Raw genomic sequence first — 17513 nt, 5'->3', positions numbered from 1 at the left:
CCCTTCAGAAAGGCACTGATATCTCGGCATCCCATTTCTCCTCCCGAAAACTAAAAAGGTTTTTGAAATTCCTGAAACCAAGAAATATTGAATGTCAGACCTCAGTTGGATTTGAACTTGAAATCTGAGACAAAGCAGTTTAATTCTTTTATTTATTTATTTATTTATTTTCAATTTTGTATTTATATTTTCTGTTTTTACCAAGATGAACGTCTCACCATCCACAACAACAACACCACTTGTGGTGTGGCGTCACTTCTACATGCAGATTCCATATCTCGTGCAACATAGCACCTCCGGTACCTCAGCATCAGTCAACTATGATGCTGCTGATGATGGTGATGATCAATTTCTTGAAGAAATCTGTCCAAGTCTGCTGACAGCAAACTTCCTGCTCTGCCAATATCACTTTCTCTCTTCTACTGCAACAGTTTCTTTTGAAATTTCTGGTAAAAGTGACATCTTTTGCTCTGTGTGTGTGTGTGTGTGTGTGTGTGTGTGGCTATGACTTTTACTATAACAATACAATGATATCGGATGAGTTTACATGGTGCCAAATGATGATGATGGTGATGTTGGTCAAGTGACCACAGCTCACTGCCACCTCTCCAATGTGTGTTGACCTGCTCCCTTTGCTATTGGGTCACCTGGACTGGATTGTTACTCTTCTTGTGGTCTTCGCCTACCTCATCCTTCGTTTCCGCTTTGCCCTGCTAAAGAAAAGAATAACTATTAGTAATTCTATGATTTTTCTCAGCTTTACAGAAGACAAAAAATTATAACAAGAAAGGGGCTTCAATCCACCCCAATTGCATGCATCCTGAAAGGGTAGCCAACAGAAATATTGGATGTGTTACCTTGTTGGGTCCAGCTCCATTTTGCTGACATCAACTTCGCAGTAGGAATGGTTTCGCTTCACTAGGGATAGAAAACAGCAGTTTAACAATGGTTCACCTGACGCATATGTTTAGCTGATTAAAAATGAAAACATTTAGCTGACTAAATATAAATATAAACAATATTTCACTGCAGCGAACCTTAAGTGAAAATGCATGTGTGTGCGTACTTGAACAATGGCCAGGCTGGAGCACCACCTTTTAGTTGATTAAATCAATCCTAACAGCTATTTTTATTGCTCTCAGAAAAAATCAAACACAGAGTGGATCTAAGCAGCATTTTGCTATAAAATGAAGGGCTATAAATATTAAAATAAATACCACAAAATATTTTGTCTGAAGCTCTACCAGCCAAGTGCCCCACCCATCATCTACCAGTACGAGGGGAATATTATTAAATGTGAAGGTATTCTGCTAATATTGTTTTATCTCAGGATGGTCATTTTTTTCGTTTTTCTTGCCAAATGAACACATGCACTATATATAGTCATTCTTCATCCCTGGAAACAGGAGGACACATGTAGGATGGAAGAGTTGCTGAAGAGGTCACAGGTGTGTGACAAAAGACTTCCAGACAATGGACATAAGATAAAATATGAACAATAATAAATGAGTGAAGAATGAATATACAGTGCGTGTGTTTATTTGGCAAGAAAAACCATGACCATCCCTCATTATAATAATATCTGTTTCAACACACGATTTCATATTTGGAATCTTACAAAACAAATTCATAAACATATTCTGTTAATATTGTGAAGGCAGAATCGTTAGCACCCCGAGTGAAATGCTTAGCAGTATCTCGTCTGCTGTTACGTTCTGAGTTCAAATTCCATCAAGGTCGACTTTGCCTTTCATCCTTTCGGGGTCGATAAATTAAGTACCAGTTATGTACTGGGATCAATCTAATTGACTGCCACCCAAAAAATTTCGGGCCTTGTGCCTAGAGTAGAAAAGAATATTGGATTTTATCTTTTGCTTATTTCAGTCATTGGACTGTGGCCATGCTGGGGCATCACCTTCATACATATTGTCTCCAGTATTTTTAAACCTGATACTTAGTGTATCAGTCTCTTTTGCCAAACTGCTAAGTTACAGGGTTGTAAACACACCAACTCTGGTTGTCATCAGTGGCTGGGAGGGGACAAACGCACGCACACATATGTGTATAGGATGGGCTTCTTTCAGTCTCCATGTACCAAATCTGCTCACAAGGCTTTGGTCAGCCCGAAGCCATAGCAGATGACACTTGCCTGAGGTGCCATGCAGTGGGATTGAACCCAGTACCATGTGACTGGGAAGCAAACTTCTTCCTGCGCAGATTTGTGGGGAATACACCTCACCCCTACGGGTGGTGGAGGTTGTGATGGCGGTGGAGAAGAGAAAAATAGTCTTGTTTTAAGTCCAGACCAACACAGTCTCAAAGATAGTCCAGCCACAACCAACGAACATTCGATTTTAAACAGACCGTACAAAGGTCTGCCTTATCCAGTATCTTTTTATTTCTGAGACAGTCGGATGTGATTTAAATGAGACATAGCTACTGTTCGTAGCAGGTCGAAAGGCCATGTGGAGGCGCTCTCTCCTTGGCACGACCGACACGGAGTTGTCTCTTTGCCCATAAAAAATCCTTGATCTTGAATCAAGACCCAGTGACCTCCCTTTGATTCTTAAGTCAAGCCCGTTGCTGTTGTCTCCCTTGGTAATCTCTGTTAATTATAAATTCAAGTGTCTGGGGAGAGTCATTCTCTTTCTGTGCCTTATAATGTAACACATTCACCGGTAAAATTCCCACTTTTTTCTTATTTTTATTTTCCTAAAATTTTGGGAATTTTACCGGTGAGTGTGTTACATTATAAGGCACAGAAAGAAAATGACTCTTCCCCAGACACAACAGAATATGCTTCAACACACGAAATCATAAAGAATCTTGCAAACCAAATCCAAAAACGAAATATAAATTCCCGTTACTCACCAATTGGAGGCAATGGAGCGATTTCTGGATCTGAAATACAAATATAAACCATTTTATTATTTTTATATTTTTATTTATAAAAATTTTAAACACATGAAATATTTTCAAATATATCTACACATTTATTTCTATGTCTGGACTTTGAACTTTATAAAAACATTAATGAATGCAGTCTAAAGGAAGGATCTAGCCAGAAGTTTGGGAAGAGGTGAGCCAGCTAAATTGACCCCGACCCCCGTACAAAACTGGTACTTAATTTTATCAACCCCAAAAGGTTGAAGGGCAAAGTTGGTCTTGACAAAATTTGGACAACATCAGCACCAGATGGTCACAGTTTCAAAATAAATGGCACTTTGTTGTCGAGGACAAGGGTTGAACAGAACAGCCTGCTCATGAAGTTAACATGCAAGTGGCTGAGTGCTCCACAGACAAGTGTATACTTAATGTAGTTCATAGCGAGATTCAGTGTGACACAGAATGTGACAAGGCTGGCCCCTTTGAATTACTGGTACAACTCACGTTTGCCAGCCAGGTGAACTGGAGCAACGTGAAATAAAGGGTCTTGCTCAAGGAGACAACGTGCCACCCAGATATTGAACTCATGACTTTATGATCATGAGCTGAACACCCCGACCGCCAAGCCACACACTGGACTGTCTCAGAGCACAGAGAATCAGAACAAACACCACCAGGTATTCTATCCCACTCCCTAAAAACTCTACCAATTCCTTATCTCATAATTTCTTGGAGAAAACATTCTTCGATGTTTAGAAGAGAGAATTGGTTCAGGAATCTCTTGGAATATTGTGACAACACTTGGGTTGGAAACCGTGACCCAGGGATTAGAAACTGTGAGCTGTGGGTCGAGAATTGTTGACTCGGGATTGTTTAAGTATATAAGAGTGGGGAGGTGTTGGGGTAAGTTAAACAGATATAAGAGGGGAGGGAGAAGAAAGAAAGAAAGGGCAAATAAAAGAAAAAGAGTGAGAGGGTAACTGGTAGAGAGAGAGAGAGAGAGTAGGAAAGATTGGGAGACAGAGAAAGCAAAAGAGAGAGAAAATGGAAATGCAATTCTGGGGATGTTGAAGCTGTGAGATGTCATCTTGAGGACCTGAACAAAAACGCCAGCAAATACAGAAGTTGTTAACCTAGAAATAAAAATGCCATATTTAGACTTTTGGTGTCTGAGAGAGTTGTTCTGTGATTCCAGGATGTCTGAAGAGAAAATTGTCTCATTTAACAGTGGAAAACAAACAAAAAAATAATTGCTGTAGGGGCCATGTTAGGAATGACTGGAAGGATGTGAACATCCTTATTGGCTATGAATCAAAAAGTGAGTGAGTCTGAGGCCACTAGTGTCGAATTGGAGTTTATCACAATCAATACCAGCTTGTGTGTGTGTGTGTGTAAATATACATGTATGTATGTGTATGTATACGTGTGCATATATGTATGTGTGTGTGTGTGTGTGTAGAGTGTAGGATTACAAGAGTTCCTTGAGTCACTGGAACAGGTCATCTCTTGTTCCTATTGTGACAGTGGAATGCTTCACCTCATCCTGTTTCCAAGAATGCTGGCTTGTATTCCTCGCTCAGGCCCATCCTCTGCTCTCAGGCCATTCTACTTACACTACTCTTAATCTAGGAGTGGAATATGAGACACAGAACTGAGAAGGCCAAGTTTTAAATCAAGCCGCACAAAACATACAAAACACACAATTATGGCAGTAAAGTCAAAAGAGTGTTTCCCAATCAATTGATTTCAGTCCTAGTGTCTTCTATTTTAGCCCCAGGCCAACCAAAGCCTTATGAGTGGATTTAGTAAACAGAAACTACAAGAAGCTTGTCCTATTATTATATATGCATAAACGTGTCTGTGTAACATCATCATCATTTAACGTCTGTTGTTCATGCTGGCATGGGTTGGACTGGTTTGACCAGAGCTGGCAAGCTGGGGAGTGACCCCAGACTCCAGTCAGACTTCCTACAGCTTGATCCCCTTCCTAATGTTAACCACTTTACAATGTTTCTAAGTATGTGTGTGAATAAATATATATATATAAATACATACAAAATGAGAAAATGGGGCAATATATCTAAATCAATCATCAACTATCAGATAATACCGAATCAATACTTTATTAAAACACTACACAATAGCAATGATATTATACATTAATATAGTACAATAATTACAATCAATATGGTGAAATATAATACATATATATATATTGGGTCATCCCATAAATTATCCGGTTTTTTCAATTGCATGAACTAAAAGTCGGAGGGGGATGGGATAAATACCTGCACCAACTTGCTATAAAAACAGGGAGTGATTTTACCTTGTACTTATTCTTAGTGCAAGTTTTGAAGAGTACAGTTCAATTTTAACAGTTATTTTTCCAAAGCTATAATGGAAGGACAAAGGACCATATTTGGCATATTTTGCTTTTTGAGTTCAATAAAGGCAACAAAGCAACGGAAAGTGTGAGGAATATTAATGCAGTATATGTGGATTGGACAATAAGCGTAAGCCAGTGTCAACGGTGATTCCAGAAATCCCAAGCCGGAAACTACAGTCTAGATGATGAGCCTCATCCTGGAAGATATGGAGAGCTCAACGAGGACATCCTGCAATCCCTAGTGGAACAAAATCCCATCGTGATTGTTGAGGAATTAACAGAATCTTGGATTTAGTCATTCAACCATTCATTGACACCTACATGCCATGGGAAAAGTCAGCAAATTGGATCAATGGGGTCCTCACAAACTTTCTGAGTCTACTCGCGTGCGGAGAGTGAATGTGAGCTCTCCTTTGCTGTCACATCTCACGAATGAACCCTTTTAGGACCGAAAAGTGACTAGTGACGAGAAATGGGTTCTCTGTGTGAAAATGTCAAATGCTGAAGGCAGTGGGTAGGGAGAGGAGAAACACCAGCACCTCAGGCTAAGAAGGTCTTCACCCACATATGTTGTTGCTATCTTTTTGGTGTGATGTGAATGGTTTAGTCTATTTGAACTTTTAAATCCAAACCAAAACGATAACAAAGGAGATCTACTGTGAGCAGCTTGAGTGGCTTAAGTCAATGCTAGAAATAAAACGACCATCTTTGGTTTCAAGATGAAAGGTGTTATTCCATCAGGATAATGCTCTGCCACATACAGCGAGGATGACATTGGAATGGCTGGAGCAGTTTGAATGAGAAACGATGCCTCACCCACCATATTCACTGGACATTACCCCATCTGATTATCATTTATTCTACAGTCTTCAAAATCATTTGGATGGAAAAAATATGAATTCTGTAAATGAGGTCAGAACAGTACTGGAGGAGTATTTTCTGTCACAAAGAACTTTGTTTATCTTAGTTTTGAAAAATGAAGGAAGTATAAGAAAAACCACATTATTTATGGGATGACCCAATAAACGAGGGTGAGTCTAAAAGTAATGCCATTTTGTTTAGGACAGGTGTAATTACTACCGCAAGAACATGTATCATACATCAAAATGAAGCTGGTCCTCTGTGGATCACATCCCTACTTCTCAACGTAGTCACCGTTTCTCTCAATAGCAATGTTCCACCTTTTGAAATGAGAGCATGTATCCCTGCCCCGTAAAATTCTGTTGACTGTTCTTTGAGCCACTTCTTCTCTACCTCCATACTCACCAGATTTAGCACCTTCAGACTATCTGCTCTTCGGTGCCACGAAAGAGGGTTTGAGAGGCAAACATTATTCTAGTGATGAGGAAGTGAAAACTGTAGTGAAGAAGTGGCTCAAAGAACAGTCAACAGACTTTTACGGGACAGGGATACATGGTCTCATTCGAAGGTGGAACATAGCTATTGAGAGAAACAGTGACTATGTTGAGAAGTAGCAATGTGATCCACAGAGGACCAGCTTCATTTTGATGTATGAGACATATTCTTGTGTTGGTAATTATACCTGTCCTAAACAAAATGGCATTACTTTTTGACTCACCCTCATATATATATATATATATATCATCATCATCATCATTTAGCGTCCGCTTTCCATGCTAGCATGGGTTGGACGGTTCAACTGGGGTCTGGGAAGCCAGAAGGCTGCATCAGGCCCAGTCTGATCTGGCAGTGTTTCTACAGCTGTATGCCCTTCCTAACGCCAACCACTCCGTGAGTGTAGTGGGTGCTTTTTACGTGCCACCTGCACAGGTGCCAGACAGGGCTGGCAACGGCCATGATCGGATGGTGCTTTTTACGTGCCATCGGCACGGAGGCCAGTTGGAGCGGTGCTGGCAACGGACACGGTCAGGTGGTGCTTTTTACGTGCCACCGACACGGGGGCCAGGCCAGGCTGGCAACGGCCACGATCGGATGGTGTTTTTTACATATATATATATATATATATATATATATATATACACACACACACACACACACACATAGGCACAGGAGTGGCTGTTGTAAGAAGCTTGCTTCCTAACCACATGGTTCTGGGTTCAGTCCCACTGCATGCAACCTTGGGCAAGTGTCTTCTATAATAACCATGGGCAGACCAATGCCTTGTGAGTGGATTTGGTAGGTAGAAACTGAAAGACGCCTGCCATGTGTTTGTGTGTGTCAGTGTTTGCATATGTGTTTTCATCCCCATAACTTAGGAGTTCAGCAAAAGAGACCAACAGAAGAATAAGTACTTGGGTAGATTGATTTTACAAAAATTCTTCAAGGCAGTGCCCCAGCATGGCCACAGTCAAGCGACTGAAACAAGGGAAAGAAAGATAAAAAGATGTCTGTATATACAAACGTGGCAGAGAACTCATAACGGTAAGTGACCCCTTTTGGCCATTAGGGACCATAAGGGAATTTAATTGTATCCAGGGATTTCACTTACCAAGATATTCATTGAGAATGAACTCAAGTTGAGACCTGAAATAAGCCTCGTTGATCCCCTATGTTGGCCCCTAGTGGCAATGAAGAAACAAGCTGGGGTTTTAGCCAGGATGATGTTTAAGGTGTGGCAGTTTACTGAGGTTCTTGTGACCACTCCAAAATGGAGTTGGGAAAGAACACGTGGAATAGAATTTTGTGCTAACAACTTCCGACATAAGTGAACTGTTGCCATGGAAATATGATAGTATAGTTGCACCACTAGAAATTCCATCACTGCTAGAGATGTTATTTCATAGGTCTCTACATGTCCATAGACACATCACATCACGATCAGTCTCCTGGCATACTTTGGACGTTTTTGGAGATTGCGATGGAGCAAAGAACTGCATCAATTTCACAAGTCTGCTTTGGCATGGATTCTATGTCTGGACACCATTCCTAACACAGACCGCTTTACAGAATATACTGGGGGGTTCCTCATGAACCCAACACTAGTAAAGCCACTAAAGAACTCACAAGATAAAAAACCATGACAAAGTGGGAGCATAGTATTGAGAAGAGATGACTTTATGCTGGGTGCTGAGAGGCTAACGTATGACAGAGGGAGAGGAAGAGGTGTCTAGCAGAAGGGGAGATCCATGGCTGCTTCAGCTGGAAAGAGAGAAAAGAGGTGGTGGTGGTGGTGGTGTTCAAGGTTAAATAAAGTGACGGAGGATGTTACTGAGAATGCAGGAGGGTTCCAAAGAGAAGGGTAAGTGGTTGTACAAAAACAGGGATGAAATAGGGGAAATTCTGCTCTCCTATAATTACAGCAGCTGAGTGAATTGTGCCATAGACAGGAGAGAAATGCAGGGATGAGAGTTGGGGAGATAAGTAGAGAAGGTTTGATGGGGAACAAATTGGGTGCAGGGGTCATTGACATAGATGGAACATTTTTAAGGGCTCAATTTTGCTGAGAGAAGTCTTCACAGTGAGCAGACAGTTATCTTCATCTTTTGCCATTTCCTCCATGAGGCTCGACATTTTGTGGTTGGTCTTCACTACTTTGTCTCAGATCTCCCTCATCCATAGGTTCCATCCATACTTGGCTACCAGCATTTCTTTACACAATTGTCCTCATCCATACACATCACATGACTATACCCGAGCCCTTTACTCTCTTGCACACGACATATGATTCCTCTCACATACGGTTTTTCTCTCAATACATTTATTGCACATCCACCAAAGCATGATGGCTTCATTTCCTTTGAGTCCTTGCATGTTGCTCGCATTCACGACCCATGTGACCCTAACATGTGGCATTGCTGTTCATACACAAGCATCAACACAATCTGCCTTTCACTCCGAGAGAAACAGGCCCTTTGTTGCCAACAGGGGCCACAGTTTTCTGAACTTGCTCTGGTTGGTTCTTATTCTAGCAAAGAAGATGTGTGTTGGAGGAAAAGCAGAAAGGGAGTGTTGGATGGCAGTGGCTGAGTGAGCATCACAAATGGTGAGATGAGAGATAAGATTGATTGGGGGATGACTGAGGTGAGTGAGAAGATGGATGGGGAGAAAGGGAGGTGGGCACAGGTAGAGTGTTGAGGATGGACCGATAGTATCTCATCCATAGAGTGAGTGAAGGATGATGGGGTGAGGCAGAGTAATGGGGGTGGAGTGCAGTCATGGGGAGGGGGGAGGGGGAATATGAGTGGGTGGTGGATAGGGAAAAATGATTGAAGTGAATGAGAAGATGAAAGAGTGATGGAAGCCATTTTGCTGAGTCAAAAGTTTTCCAATATTTTGGTGATTTATTTACTTTAATTGTCAGGTTACAACAAAAGCAGCCACCAAACATTCAAAGTAGAGGCCATCGTGTTGCACCATCTGAAGCCACCTTTCTGTTAGTTCTTTGATCCCATGCTGATACCATTTCTGGTCTTTTGAAGGGAAGAACTCCTTCACTGAAGCTGTCACCTCCTCTTGGTTGATGAAACATTGCAATAGCAGAAAGTGAGCCATGGATCAGAACAAGTGACAATCCAAGGGAGCTAGGTCTATAGGCTGGGTGCATCAGCAGTTCAATTCCCTCAACTTGCTAGAGATTATTCCAGGTCATTCAAGCGTCATGAGGTCATGTGTTGTCTTGCTGCAGACGAGCTGGCTTTCTGTTAACCAATGCCAGGTATTTTTGCTCCACAATGGCATACGTCTGTGAGATGCCAAGTATACCTCAAACTCTCTGAGTGCTACTCATTTCATTTGCCTCAATGGCTTCGAGCAGCCTTGGAATCCATGGTTTTAGGCCTACTTGACCTTGTCTGATTGTTGACGTTCTTGCAACCCAAATATTTAAAAAATTAACTGGCTTTTGCTTTGTGATCAACTGTACCTTCACCTTTCACTTGACAAATGTCTTTTGGTTGCCTCCATGGCGTTATGGCCCAGTTCGAACTTGTAAAGCATAAATTCCCAAATTAGACTACACATCACATTGTTGGGGGGGGGGGACAAACACAGACACACATATATACAACAGGCTTCTTTCAGTTTCCATCTACCAAATCCACTCACAAGGCTTTGGTCGGCCCGAGTTTATAGAAGACACTTGCCCAAGGTGCCACACAGTGGGACTCAACCCAGAACTTTGTGGTTGGTAAACAAGCCACTTACCATACAGCCACTCCTACGCCTACATTATATACATATACATTATATATATATATACATATATATTATACATACATTGCCAACCTTCCTTCATTGGACACTAAACTCTGCTTGCGAAGACCTGTTGGGGCAAGTGAAATCGAAATTGAACCAAATTCGATGACTGGCACCCGTGCCAGTGGAGAGCTGACAGCTCCATCCGAACAGGGTCACTGCCAGAGCAGCTGACTGGCTCTCGTGCTGGTGGCAAGTAAAAAGCACCATTTGAGCATAATTGTTACCAGCGCTGCATTAGTGGCACGTGAAAAAACATTCGAGCGAGGTCATTGCCAGTGCTTCTGGACTGACTCCTGTACATGTGGCACGTAAAAAACACCATTTGAGCATGGCCGTTGCCAGTGCGCCAGAATGGCCCTCATGCCAGTGGCAAATAAAGGCACCCATTACACTCTCGGAGTGGTTGGCATTAGGAAGGGCATCCAGCTGTAGAAACTCTGCCAGATCAGATTGGAGCCTGGTGCAGCCATCTGGTTCGCCAGTCCTCGGTCAAATCGTCCAACTCATGCTAGCATGGAAAGCGGACGCTAAATGATGATGATGATATATATATATATACATTATATATATACACATTATATATATATAATAGGTTGTTTGGAAAGTTCTGAGGGTTTTTAAGCTAAATCTTTAAACACTTCATTGAACACACCTGAAACGTAACACAGTTAAAATTTTGGCATTGCTTGAGGTGCTTCACTTCTATGTTCCTGGCTAAAAATAGATTTATCTTTCCTTCCAGTTTCCCTTTATTGACATTTGAAATGGAGAACCAAATATTTCATATTCGCATTGGAATACTTTTCTTTTTCAAAAAAGAAGAAAATGCTGCAAAGACTTGCAAAAACATTTGTGAAATTTATGACGATGATGATGATGCTGTAGGTGAATCAGGTGTTGGAAAGGTGGTTTGCAAAGTTTAAAGCTGGAGAGTTTAGTCTGGAAGATGACAGTCGCAGTGGAAGACCTTCAACATTGGATGAAGACGCTTTGAAGGCAAAAATTGAAGGAAACTTAAATATCATGACCAGAGAACTTGCAGAGGAGTTGGAAGTTTCTAAAAGTATGGCTCATGAACACTTCGTGAAGCTAGGATACATTTCTCTGCTATAATGTATGGGTCCCTCACAAACTCTCAGAAAAGAATGGCTTGGACTGGTATTCCATTTGTGATATGCTTTTGAAACGGAATGAAAGCATGGTTTTTATGAAACAACTTGAGACTGGAGAAGAAAAAATGGATTGTGTATGAAAATGTGAGTGCGAAAAAGGTCCCTGGGTTTGCGTAAGGATTCCCCAAAACAGTAACCAAAGACAAATATGGAATACCAAAAGCGCTATGCTTTGTGTTTGGTGGGATCATAAAAGACATTATTTATGATGACTTTCTTCCACAAAACCAAACAATTCTCATGTGTACTGTCGTCAGATGGCTAATTTGAACCAAAAAATCAAAGAACTGAGGCTGGGGATTGTCAACAGGAAAGGGGTTGTGTTCCAACAAGACAATGCCCAACCACATGGGTCTTTAGCTACCCAAACAAAGTTACATGAACTTGGCTGGGATCTCCTATCCCACCCACCACATTCTCCTGATGTTGTACCATCCAACTACCACTTGTTTTTTTTGGTCTGCAGAACTAATTGCAAGGAAAAACATTTAAAAATTTAGATGGGGTCAAAATGCATCTGGATCACTTTTTCTCTTGAAAACCAGTCAATTTTATGCTCATGGAATATTGAAATTGTCTGACAGATATGGGCAACGGTCATTAATATTAATGGAAATTTTTTTCAGTGAATAAAATTTATTGAAAGGTCAATTATTTGTATTTCTTTTTGTATATTAAAAAACGTTCAGAACTTTCCAGACAACCTAATATATATATATATATATATAATATATATATATATATATATATATATATAGAAAATAAAGTTATTTTATTCTACATGGGTAGATAGAAATATAGGGAAAATAGAAGGTTAAATGCACTGAGAATAGTTAAAATATTTAAAGCTTTAACCGGTTTCAATTTATTCTGATTTTCAAAAAGTTCAAATAGAAAAACGTGGCTTATGTTGCAGCTGTCTTGCTTCTGACTAATGTTTGAAGCTTGCCCTGTTTTTATAGGGTGTTCATGGCTCAACACTTGATGGTGGATTCCTCCTTTTCGCCTTCGGCCCAGTGCGTCTATGCTGCCAACAAAGCACGTGGAATTCTGTTCTTGATTCGACGGTCATTCGGAATGCTCACAGCAGCCATATTCCTACCGCTCTATGTCACGCTGGTGAGACCCATATTGGAGTACGGGATTCAAGCCTCTTCTCCTTATCTCCTCAAAGACATACAGCATCTCGGAAGAGTCCAGAAGCTGGCTACCCGCATGGTTCTTGGTCTCAAGAATTTGTCTTATAAAGAAAGGCTGAAGACACTCGACCTTTATTCTCTAGAAAAACGATGCCACCATGGAGATCTCATTCTTGCTCACAACATCATAAGCAGAAAGTGTAACCTCTCGAAAGAGCTGTTCTTCACTCCTGCTCCAGAGCGTCGGCTGCGGGGTCACTCCGAAAAGCTCTATCTGCGATGATTTCATCTCAATCGAATGAGAGTGGCTTTCTCCATCCGGGTTGCGTATCCGTGGAATAAGCTGCCAAATGAGATGGTGAAGATGCCGACGACCGCTCGGTTCAAAGTCTCCTTTGACCTCAAGTGGCCTGAACTCTTTACATGAACACCACCCTGTACATAACTCCATGTCCCCCTACATGGCCTTGCTTTTTGCTTTTTGAGCCAAAAAATTAACTAACTAACTAACTAACAAAGCATTGATTGTTTGGACTTGTTCATTCAACTGTGTTAGCCAAACATTGTCACTTGATACTAACATACGGACATAGCAAGCAACCTTCAAAAATTTCCAAGACCAGTCATCCTCTACCATTCAAATCCTATTCAAAACATATACCAACTTGAGCCATGAACTTCCTATAAAAACAGGGGAAACTTCAAACATTAGTCAGAAGCAAGACAGCTGCGACATAAACCACGTCCTTCTCTTTGAACGTTTTGAAAATCAGTGTAAATTGAAACCAGTTAAAGCTTAAAATATTTTAATAAAAAACATCTTAACTATTCTCAGTGCATTTTCAACTTCTATTTTCTGTCTCTCTTTATATATATATATATATCACATAGACACACACACACAAATAGTGTGTGTGTGTGTATTATCATTACCATCATTTTAATATCCAACGTTTATGAGTCAGACAGATTTTCTATGCCCAGATAACCTTCCTGTCTCTAAATAAGCTAATATTTCCCTATGAGCTGATAGAGCAGATAGATTTTCATACAAAACTAGAAACACTACTTTCTCTTTATTGTAGGCATATAGCCTTTTTCTATAGAATGGACATTGCAAAGACATACATGGGCTCCATTTCCCCACTTCTCTCGTACACCACTGACACTCTTTCATGTTTTCCTTTGCATACCTTTCTCGGTTGTATTTCTTCTCTCTCGACACCAGTAACAGGTGTTTCCATTTCTGTTTGTTGTTCATTTTCTTGTCTCTTCTCTGCTCCCCCCCCCTTACTCGAAGGTTCCAGTTCTTGAGTTCAATTCTTCGTGGCTTCTTCATTTCTTCTTTTCTCCCTTTTTCCTTCCTTTTCTTTTTCGGTGGAGATTCGCTATTTCCTTTCTTCTCCACGAATGTAAACTATTTCCCTCTCCGATATTACATTCACTTCTATTTGATGCCCCTCCTCCACCACCTCCTGTTTGTGTTTCTGGGGACACTTTGCCTTCATGTGACCCCTTACTCCACATTGGAAGCATATTGGTGCTCTACCCTCCACCATGACTCTCAGTCTGGTCTTATCAGGCAAGACTATCTCTTCTATCATTTTGTGAAGGTCAGACAGGCCGATAAGTACCATCACCTCTAGGCCATACGCCCACCCAGTTGACCTCCGCTGTCTTTGATATTTTCAATATTTCTACTTTCTCCTCTGTATTGTAGAGGATGGCTGCCACAAGCCAGGCCTTGTTAATTTCTGGTGGCACTCTCCCTATCCTCACCCTGGCTACACGTCTGCCATAGTAAGTAGGCAAGACTGTGCCGATGTCAAGGCTATGGTGGAATAGTTCTTTGCTTCGTTCTCATTAACGAAGCGTACCTCCACCGTGCCAAAGTTTCGTCCTCTATTATAGAAAGTCGTCACTTTCTTAACTTCTTTCAAACACTCTTCTATTTCTACTTTTCTTGTGTGTTTTTTCAGTGATTACAAGGAACACTAGTTCTACAACAACAACACGACCCATTTCTGTTTATTGTTAGATGTCAGGACAATGTGACACAAACACACCCACATATATATATATGCATGGATGGATCTACATATGTACATACACACACACACACATATATATATACAATCATTCTGATTGAATCTTCCGTGTGTTAACATGTACCTCCTTGCAATAATGTAAACTCAATCAAGATATCCTTGGTCTGAAGAGTAGCCTGCAGTATACACCTCGCCTGGATATTTACCACTTCTGAGGTTCCACTCGCTATGAAACATATGTAGCCTGGATATTATCAACTCCATTCCGTAACTGTTATATTCTTATTCACACACCCGCCAACCCTGGTCGCCTACCGTGAAATATAAAAAAAAACTTTTTCTCAGTTTATCGTACTTCGATGCAAAAAAAAAATAAAAATTCACAATCTTCCATCTCAATAAACCACTGTCGTCCCTGAAAGTTGTTTTTATATTTATTAGACTGCTTGAAGCTAACTTTCTTCCAACACTTCGATCCCTGGATATTTTATTTATATATATATATATTATATATATATATATATATATATATATATATATTATATATAGTTAATCCAAACAAGAAAGTACAGCAAAACACAACAACACGAGAACGTGGAACAATATAGTATTATTGGACGCTCAGGAAAGAAGGAGGGTTTAACATTTCGAGCAGAGCTCTTCGTCGGAAACATAGGAAAAGGAAAGATCCAGAGAAGGGAAGACAGAGGAAAAAAATCACCAACGGTACACACAAGGTCACATATATATATATATATATATATATATATAATATATATATATATATATATATATATATATATACATATACACACACACAACACACATATATATACATACACACACACACATATATATACATACACACACACACACCACACATATATATATACACACACACACATATATATACACACACATTTATATACACACACACATATATATACACACACATATATACACACACACATATATATACACACACACACACATATATATATACTTATATATATATATATACACACATGAGTGTTCGTTTTCATGTTCCATTATAATAAATACAATTTTACATGAATCTGATGGGTTGCTAGAACCGTAAGATTGCCCAAATTTATCATTGTTAAACAAGAATGTTGTTGACAGGGACCTCGAAGGTTCCAGCCAGCTACGCCATCATCAGGCTGCAGTGCAGTCTAGCCTTCATATAGTCCCTGCTGAGTTAAAATCAAAGGTACAAATAGAGTTTGTTTTTTTTCACCTTTGCACCCGACAAAAGTATAGAGGAACCCACCAGATTAATGTAAAATCGTTTTTACAAAAACTAAACATAAAACAAACAAATATTACACACACACACACACACACACAAACATACAGTATTTGTATCTTTATCTATCAATCTATTTATTGATATAATTAATACGAATATATGGTGTATTTATACCTGTAGTTATCAAGTTATATTTATATGTGTGTGTGCCTGTGTATAAGTATGTATACTTGTATGTATGTTTATATATATATATATATATATATATGTATGTATGTATAAGTATGTATATTTGTATGTACATATGTATAAGCGTGTGTGTGTGTTAAATAAAATGGGACAACAGAGCCAAGGCTGTGTGAAATTCTCAGGACATTTATAAAGAGAAAGTTAGTCTTACAGCTGTTTCTGGGATATTAGGGATATCCCTTCATCAGAGACAATGTGAGATGGTTAAATAGAGGGAAATATTAGAGTTCAATAAGAGGAATTATTTTGGAAAAGGAAGCAAATAAGGAGTATATAGGGAGATAGGAGAATGAAGGTAGAAATATATAAATATATAAAGATGTTATAGTTGTGTATGTGTGTGTATAATGTATGTATGTATATATATTTCGTTTTTGGATTTGATTTGCAAGATTCTTTATGTGGGTTCGTGTATTGAAGCATATTCTGTTGTGTCTGGGGAGAGTAATTTTCTTTTTGTGCCTTATAATTTTAAAAAACACTCACCGGTAAAATTTCCACTTATTCCTTATTTTTATTTTCCTAAAACTTTCGTTGAGTCTTGCAACCTTTTCAATAGTTGAGAGTGTGTTAAGTTATAAGGCACAAAAAGAAAATGACTCTCCCCAGACACAACAGAGTATGTATGTATGTATTATGTATGTATGTATGTATGTATGTATATATGTGCATGTATGTGTGGTGTGCCTGTGTGTATATTATATATATATTATATATAATATATTTTTTTTTTTTTTTTTTCTTATTTAACGTCCGCTTTCCATGCTAGCATGGGTTGGACGGTTCAACTGGGGTCTGGGGAGCCCGAAAGCTGCACCAGTCCAGTCAGATCTGGCAGTGTTTCTACAGCTGGATGCCCTTCCTAACGCCAACCACTCCGAGAGTGTAGTGGGTGATTTTATATGTGCCACCGACACAGGTGCCAGACGAGGCTGGCAAACGGCCACGCTCGGATGGTGTTTTTTATGTGCCACCGACACAGGGTCCAGACGAGGCTGGCAGACGGCCACGCTCGGATGGTGTTTTTTATGTGCCACCGACACAGGTGCCAGATGAGGCTGGCAAACGGCCACGATCGGATGGTGCTTGTTACGTGCCACAGCACGGAGGCCAGTCGATGCGGTACGGTACGGCCACGTTCGGATGGTTTTATTGTGTGCCACGTGCCACCGGCACTGGTACCAC

At 40.1% G+C, this 17513-nt stretch overlaps 2 long non-coding RNA genes across 2 annotated transcripts in view; one reads left to right on the top strand and one right to left on the bottom strand.

Moving 5' to 3' along the window:
* Positions 1 to 483: 483 nt before the first annotated feature.
* Positions 484 to 17513, bottom strand: part of LOC115221502 — a 17643-nt gene continuing 613 nt past the window's right edge. Inside the window, exons 2-4 of the long non-coding RNA XR_003882637.2 lie at positions 2872 to 2901; positions 858 to 918; positions 484 to 713 (exon numbers count right to left, since the gene is read on the bottom strand). This is a non-coding gene — a long non-coding RNA (uncharacterized LOC115221502). The remainder of the gene's footprint in view (positions 714 to 857; positions 919 to 2871; positions 2902 to 17513) is intronic.
* Positions 1107 to 1920, top strand: LOC118766821. The gene is made up of 3 exons (XR_005002731.1): positions 1107 to 1346; positions 1692 to 1693; positions 1885 to 1920. It is a non-coding gene; the product is annotated as an uncharacterized LOC118766821 (long non-coding RNA).

The sequence above is a fragment of the Octopus sinensis genome, linkage group LG18 (assembly GCF_006345805.1).
Source record: "Octopus sinensis linkage group LG18, ASM634580v1, whole genome shotgun sequence".
NCBI classification, from domain to species: Eukaryota; Metazoa; Mollusca; class Cephalopoda; order Octopoda; family Octopodidae; genus Octopus; species Octopus sinensis.
This window is presented reverse-complemented; position numbering and strand designations above follow the sequence as displayed.